Below are 7,934 nucleotides of genomic sequence, written 5' to 3'. Positions count from 1 at the left end.
AAGGCACCTGAAAATCCTTCATAAATGCCAGGTTACAATAATTTATACTGCGTGAATGATCTCCTAAGACTTAAAAAATAGTTTCCCTTGGGGGACTGGTTCTGGCTATCTGAATGGAAAAAACTGTAACTAATTATAAAGTCATTCCTAGTTGCTTTTAGGCCAAAGGTGTCTAGAAACCTCTCATCACAGACAACGTGAAGTCCCTATGTTACTGACAAGTCTCAGTTGGGTCCATCCCTCAAATACTTCTATAATCAGCTGTATCATCTTGAGGGGAAAAAATCCCAACTCAAAAAAACACCCACAATCTCCATGTCACAGTTGTCGGGCTTTGTTTCACCAAGTTGAGGTCTCAGTGAAAAGCACGGTTTCTGAATTACCTTACATTTTTTATAAATTAGTAGGCAGAAAACATTAACTAGCTTCACCAACTGTTCTTTCACATTCAGTTTTACCTGCCACATTGGTTTCAAAACAGCTCTTGGATTATTTATCAGTAACAACAATAACTTAATTTTTCCTCACTAACTGGAGAAGCGTCTCCAAGAGGAAAAAACCCAAACCAACCCCAATTAAAACCACCTAACATCCCATTTGAGGGAGGTGGCACATCTTTGTTAGAATACCATTAAAAAAAACAATGAAAACAAAACTGCACATCCAGAACTCCAGTCTGTTTTCACACATATAAGAACAAAACCCAAACTACAATATCATTTCTATTTAATGTACCATATATGAACTTTGAGTAACCATTTTTAAATTATTTTCCTCATTTTCCATTTTCAGTTCTTCCGACATTGTTGACATTAAAAAGCATATTCTTTATTAATGACCAATATTACTTATGTTTACAAACATTGCTTATTAAAACTTGCTCAACTGAATAAGCAATTTCAGTGACAAACTGCTGTAGAGTTAAGCTTTCTGTATGATTGCTGCCAAAAAGACTGTCTTTTTATCATTTTAAACCATTGTGTATAGGACAGTTCAGTCATTGCTGATCTTAATAATTTTATTAATGCTTATATTATTGAGACGTGTTTGGGATAAGCTTCAAGTTAGTTATTACATCTAACATTCTGTAGTTATTTTCATATTTTTCTTTTTACACTGGTATGTATGTGCCAGTATTCCTGAAGAACAAAGCTAAATTTACTCCTAAAAGAAAGATAGATAGCAAAGAATATAAGGAAATGTTCTCCATAGTGTTCTAATGTATACTAGACTTGTTGGTGTGACCAGAGCACAGTGATTTAAACCAGACAAAGTTCTTCCAAGTTTCCATTTGATTCTCCAGGAAGATTAAAGCTCTTAATCTTGTTGTAGCACAGATCTTGCCTATGATCTTTTTTCATGACTTTGAGCTAATGACTAGAGCATTGGATCATCCAGAAATATTTTTTTAATATCTCCAATATCTGGTTTTACTTTTAGGTATTTTTAAGCCACGCAACAACCACCTTGTGCAGCATTACTGAAATTGTTTCTAAACAATGATAAATTTGACTGTTGCTTACTCTTATTTTCACCCCATATGTATGACTTATGTTAGCATATTATATAAATATTATATACTTCATTTTATTTCTACTTATAAAGGTATTTGCATTGTTTGCTTGAAGAATGATCAGCAGACTTTAAGGACTTAAATAGTAGTGGATTTTTGACATAGAAAAAAGTATTTCGATATTTTCACCTGACCTAGGAGACCTATAAAGGGTCCAAGGGTGATATAAACCTGAATCTGCTCTCAAATACATCCTCTTAACAAGATCAATATACTGAAAGCTGCAGCATGAGGGTTCTCTGTTAGCACCTTATTTTATCAAGGCTTCAACTGGTTATGATGCACTCTGAAATGCCTTGAGCACAACAAAGAGCTACCGAAATTAAAGTAATTCTCCCTCCCCTTGTGATATCAGCCTTTCTACTACAGTTCCATGGTATTAGTTATACTTCTCGTGAAAGCACAGATAACATGTGGACAACGGTTAAAGGAAGCCACCTAAATCACTATTCAATGCCTCAAAGTCCAAGTATATGAAAAAAAGCAGTCAAGCATTGCTTGACTAAAACATTTTATACTGTACAGTCTCTTCAAATCCTTCTACTCCAGCAGAAAATAGAGTATTCAGCTCAAAACTTATTCAAATCACCTTTGCGATTTGAATTTTATTGAATTATTTATTTGAAATTTATTCAAATCACATCTCAGCATCCCACATGAGAACTGGAAAGGAGCAACTAGAAAACCTACTCCAGGTTCACAGGCCAAAAAAAAAACCTACTCAAGTGAGAAGACTGAAGACACCATCCTTTAAACAGACACACTAAGATTGAATACAACTTTAATACTTGATAATATGTAGAACAATATTCATATTTTAATTACATTTTCTTATTAAGGCATAGGATAGAAAGAACAGACCAAAAAAACCCAGGACAGTGTCATCACCAAGCAAACTACAAGCATTAAAATCTCTATTCACTTATAGTCTATAAAGTGTATAGCTTTTGTCTTCAAAGTGAGGAATACTCTAACTTCACTCTCTGGGTATTTCACCTCTTCATGACTATTGCTAAGGTTTCCATACAGAATGCATATACAGTATAAAGTGTTAGAACTCTTCACATTATTCATAAAGTATGCTATCTTTTTAGGCAAAAAAAGATTTTTTCCAAAGACCCTCAGAAACTGAAGATGTTAGGCATCCCAGCGACTCTCAGGAGTTCATGTTTGTCCTCAGATGCAGAGATATGATCAAGTTCTGCTTGTGCACTTGGCAGACTGGATGCATCCCAGGAGCCATAAAACTGCATTAGGATGTTATTATGCTCTGCTGTAACGTCAAAGATTATTACGTCAGCCATAACATTATAGCTATATGGCTTCCAGACTTCTAGTCACTCAAAAGTCTGCCTTAACCTGTTAATAGCTGCAGAATAAATCTGCATCATCTGAAAGTAGAGGAGCTAAATACTTTCAGAAGTTTTACTGCAAAAATTTTCATAATGGATGATTTTTAATTTTTTTTTAATAAATCGTTTTACTGTTCAGTGTAAAAACAGGTTATTGGGCTATGATTTTGAACAACAAACTTAACCCTGGGCTTTTCTGGAAAACAATAACCTAGAAAGAACTATAAATGTTGTCACAAAAAAATGATTTAACACTGGCAGAGAAAGCATGAAAACTTTCAAAATATGAGCCGAAAAGTACAGATACCATTAAGTAGTTTTTACATTCCTATTAGGGAACATTTTGCCAAAACCAGAGCTGTGGTCACAAAAATATAAACATGTAAAAATGCTCACCTTTTTGAAATTTACTTTCAAAATATTTTTTAAAAATGTGATCTAAGCAGATTAACAAACTTTAAGTAAAAGGATTAATGAAGCATGTGACCGAGACAGGAAGAGATTACCAGAAAACCAAAGCACTATTTTGTAAAGAAAGTTTTGTAAATACTGCTGAGAAATTTGACAGACTTCCTGTAAAGTAGAAGTAATTCCCTAAGTATTTAAAAAAACCACGAAAGGCATTCAACATCTCATGATTATTCCAGTAGGCTGTAAGTCAATTAAAAATTTCTAAAAGTACGGCTCATTTAACAACAGCTTTATTTTCAGATCAGTTCACAAACAAGTTTTTTCCATACTGAAACTATATAAAGCTAAAGGAAGAATAGAATTTTAAAGCTATGATAATCATTAACAAGATTCAATACACCTGCCATTACTGCTTTTTTTCTTAGTTATACTACTGGAAAGATTTCTGACTTTATTTAGGCCTTATCATCAAACACAATTATAATTTTTTAATTTTTTTTTAATAAATGATCACAGACACTGTTTCACAGCCAGTTCTACTTTTGCTTGCCACTGGAGGTTATTTGAGGACACACACTATTCTTTAAAAATACAACTCTCAGTGAAGTTTTCCCTAGCAAGCTCCAGACAAAAACTATTATCATGATATAACAGCCTGTTTTCAAGAGTTATCTACAAATGTAAATTTTCCTTAACTACAGGAAACCTTCCGCTACATTCATTAGTTTGCAGTAATTTGCGAGACTTAGCAGATTAAGGCAATTACAGATATTTTAAAGTAATTTAAGGAATTTAACTTGTTATAAGGAAAGTTAGCTGCCATCAAAAATCTCTCATCTCTAGTCCTAAAAAACAATTCTTTTCTCAGTAGCCCAAAGTTGAATTCTTTCTAGGTACTCTTTACATTCCTCTTTTACTCTTCACAAATTAAATGAGTGATACTTGTCTACAACTAAGCTGAAATGGAAACCTGACAGTTAGAACAGACCTAGGTAACCTACTTAGCAAGAGACTACCAGGGCATAAATGAAGTTATTTAGCCCCCCTGTGGCTGTACCCAGAACTTTAAAGTCATCAGTGAAGTATGCCACATCCCTTCAGGATTACAAGATACAAGCAAGCATATTACCTGCTGGACTTGCCACTTGACAGTACAAGTTCTATAAAAAAACCCGAGTGTCCTCTACTGACATAAAAAGGCTCTTAAAGATTGAATACCACTTGAGGAGGATTGGAAATATGCAAAAGCATAATTGCTGGCTCTGGTAATTAGCTACTGACACTTTTTTTTTTTTTTGGTAAATGAGTACACAGGAATACAGTTACAATAGATCAAACTCAACTGCATGTTGTATGAAGAAATATTGCTTTTCCCTAGGAAAGAATTACAATTCCTCAAGCATAGAGTCAACATTAAAACTACCAAAAAGCTGGGGGTTAGAAGTAAAAGACATTTGGGGAAATCAGAATAGCATTTTTCCAAGGTAATTAGCCAACACGAAAATCAGATACAGGGTTTTAATTTAAGATAATTTCTTGTACTTCAGTGAAAACAAAAGAGGATGCAGAATCTATATGTATTCTTTCAACTGTGCTTTAGAAAAACTTGAGAGTCTTTAAACATTCTCTGGAAGATTTTGGAACTTACATTGAAAAACTAGCCATGAGGTATTTATTTAAGCAAGTCACATTCATTCTTATGAGAATAAAGCAGATAACAAATTGTCATTTACTAGAACTATAACCTTACTTGATAGGATAGTCTATTTTTAAGAGATTAATCTCAAACCCAATAAAACTTCTTCAGCTTTCTCAACTGACATCTACACCTCAATAAAAAAATTTAAAAAAAAAAGAAAGAGAGGAAGAGCAGGAACATACAACCAGCATTTCAAGTGCAAATCACTGTTTGGGGAGGGGGAGGGCAAAATAGAAATAGTTGTTGCCAGCTGTTGCCTAGCTGTCCTATCTCACCTTTAATTGGAACAACCCTCCTCAAATAGGGCAATCCAGGATTATTAAGGGGCCTACTGAAGAGAAAAAACCCACTAATTACGTAGACAAGGTATTTTAGGAGTGTTACATACACTGCAAAAAAACTAGGAAGTTCACAAAACAGAAGACAACACATTGCACCACCAAAATTCATAGACTATTTATAAAATGCTATGTCTGGTGATGTTATATTTTACAATACCTTTACTCATTCCTTTATCATCACAGAAAAAGTTCCACACAACCATTTGCTACACTGATAAGAGCAAGTTCGATTTTTCTGTATACACCCTATAGTAAACTAAGTGAATTTTCTTAAAATTAACTCCCTAACAAAGTATAGCCTTTTAAAATTATCATAATCTTGGAAATATTTTCAGATGCTAAGTTCTCACTCTAGACCAAACCACCTTCATTTTCTTGGACACCAGAATCATTAAATGCTAAGGTAAAACTGGATGCATGCATGGAAGACTAATCTTTTCTCCACTTGTAATATAACCTTTTTGTTTTCATACCATCCAACAGCAGTATGCTGAAGCCACCTTTCACACATCCAAACAGTCCGAGATCCAGCCTTAGTGCCTCATCCCACCTTTTCTCTCTTTGCAACTGCCTGACATTTGGCCAACAGAACACATTAAAAATGTATCCAGTCCATGAATCTGCTGTTTTCCTACACAGCAGTCATACATTTCCAGCTTTAAAGAGTTAGTTCTTGCCATCTCTGTAACTGTATTAAACGAAGCTAAATTATATATTTCAATGGCTGAGATTGAAAAAACAGCTTAGGTTTTTGTTAACAATCTATTACAAATCTGTGTACACTTACCACATTTATACCAGGTCCCAAGCACCTCAACATTTTTTTTGTGTTATTTATAAATCTTTCAGAAGGACTTTTCTTGCCTCTTGGATACACGTATTTATTCAAGTTCAAGATAATTCTTCCATTCTTTGCCTTAGGAATTTAAATTTTAAAAGCAACAGCTATGCTGCAGTAACTGTGCATGCTGTCATCCATGGTTAAGATAGCACGGTTTATGCCAAGATGATTAACCTCAAATTAAGTCGTTATTATTTTAAGTAATCTGCATTCCTTCCTGCTGCGGCGCTTGGCAAGAAAAAAAAAAAGTAGTTAAAACAATTTTTTGTTGTAATGTTAAGGATACTTAAGACTTTGTCCCGATCTAAATGAGGTGTCTGAAGACAGAGATTCTTTGGAATCAAAACAGAAAGACAGAAAAATGGTTCAAGTGTTCAGATAACTCCTGGTCTTGCCTGGAAATATGCATCTATGTTGTCATCCACCTAACTGCTGTTTCAAAACATGCATGTCAAGGTCACAAGAATCCATCTGAGAAAATACTATTACTACATAGAACTGACTATAGGACTTTTCCTAAGCATACTTGTAGTGAACTTGAATTTAAGTAAATAAGGTAAATCCCAATAAAGTTGCCATTCCCATCATACCTGCAGGTGCCTGAAGCCATACGAAAGTATATTGCCATTAAAAGTTACATAACCTTAGAAAGTAACTGGAATGCAATGCAGCTGCATCTCCTATTTCCAGCTCATTTTTAATGCATTATAACTGTAAGCTGGGTTGAGCTGTTGGACTACTACTACAACTCGTAAGTTGTTTTTCCACAAAGAGACATCCAATCATTTTAATAGGATTTTAAACCAGTACAATTATTGCCTAATTTTTCACGTCCATTTCATTCAATTTCAATCTGTTTAAAACCTAAACGCCTCCTTCAGTAGCCAAGTCACTAGAAAATAAGAGCTTGATGGCAAAACCAACTATAAAAACCAAGAGAAAAGTTAGCTTCACTCATTCTTTAATTCTGGCCAGGTCTGAGACAAGTAAAAGAAGGATGAAAAATTAAGACTGATTTGAACTCCTTCTTCATCAAGAAGGCCACAGATAACAAGAGAAGCAATTCTGAAATATGTATGTCCACTTATTACACCTAGAGCTGCAGTTTACTTCAGACGATTTACAAGTATTCCTCCGACAGCTGCCGTTATCCTTCTCTGCTCTGGAACAACGGTTGGTAGTTTTGATTATTTTTTTAAACAAAGCGGTCCTCAACCCAGACAAGCGCCACAGATCTGCGTGTGCTACCCGACAACTCCGTTCGCCTGTAGGCAGGCGGCTTCGGCGCCCGCTGGGACCCTGCCCACCGCCTGCCTGCCACGCCGCCGGCTCTCCTCCGAACGCCGCCTGCCGCCTCGCGTCGCGCCGAACGCCTTCGGGCGCATCAGCAAACCGCCGTTCCTCGCTGCACCGCAACCGCAACGCCCTGCACAGAGTGCTCGAGGGCGGGGGGCGGGGGGGGTCCCTTCTGGTCTATGCACCTCTCCGCCCTAACCTGCGGGTTCAGGTCAGCGGATCCGCCGGACTGAGCCTCTCTGCATCAGACCCGAGGACAGGGACCTGGCAGAAGACTTGACACACCGGGCCCGCGGAGGGGCCGGCCAGCCGGGGCAGAGCCGCCGCGCCTCCCGACGCTCGCTTCGTGCCAGGAGAGCGGGCGGGGACGCAGAGCCACAGCCTCGGCCCGCCACCTCCTGAGGCGGGGGGCGGCCACGGA

General features: G+C 36.8%; 1 protein-coding gene across 1 annotated transcript in view; it reads right to left on the bottom strand.

Moving 5' to 3' along the window:
• RCAN1 (regulator of calcineurin 1) overlaps positions 1-5,331 on the bottom strand; it is a 37,201-nt gene extending 31,870 nt beyond the window's left edge. The window contains exon 1 of the mRNA XM_010580362.1: positions 5,311-5,331. The gene's annotated coding sequence lies outside the window, so the exon portion shown is untranslated. The remainder of the gene's footprint in view (positions 1-5,310) is intronic.
• Between the last annotated feature and the right edge of the window lie 2,603 nt (positions 5,332-7,934).

This window comes from Haliaeetus leucocephalus, unplaced genomic scaffold (genome assembly GCF_000737465.1).
Source record: "Haliaeetus leucocephalus isolate CR32 unplaced genomic scaffold, Haliaeetus_leucocephalus-4.0 Scaffold702, whole genome shotgun sequence".
Classification (NCBI taxonomy): Eukaryota; Metazoa; Chordata; class Aves; order Accipitriformes; family Accipitridae; genus Haliaeetus; species Haliaeetus leucocephalus.
The sequence above is the reverse complement of the archived record's forward strand: the minus strand, read 5'-3'. Positions and strand labels throughout refer to the sequence as shown.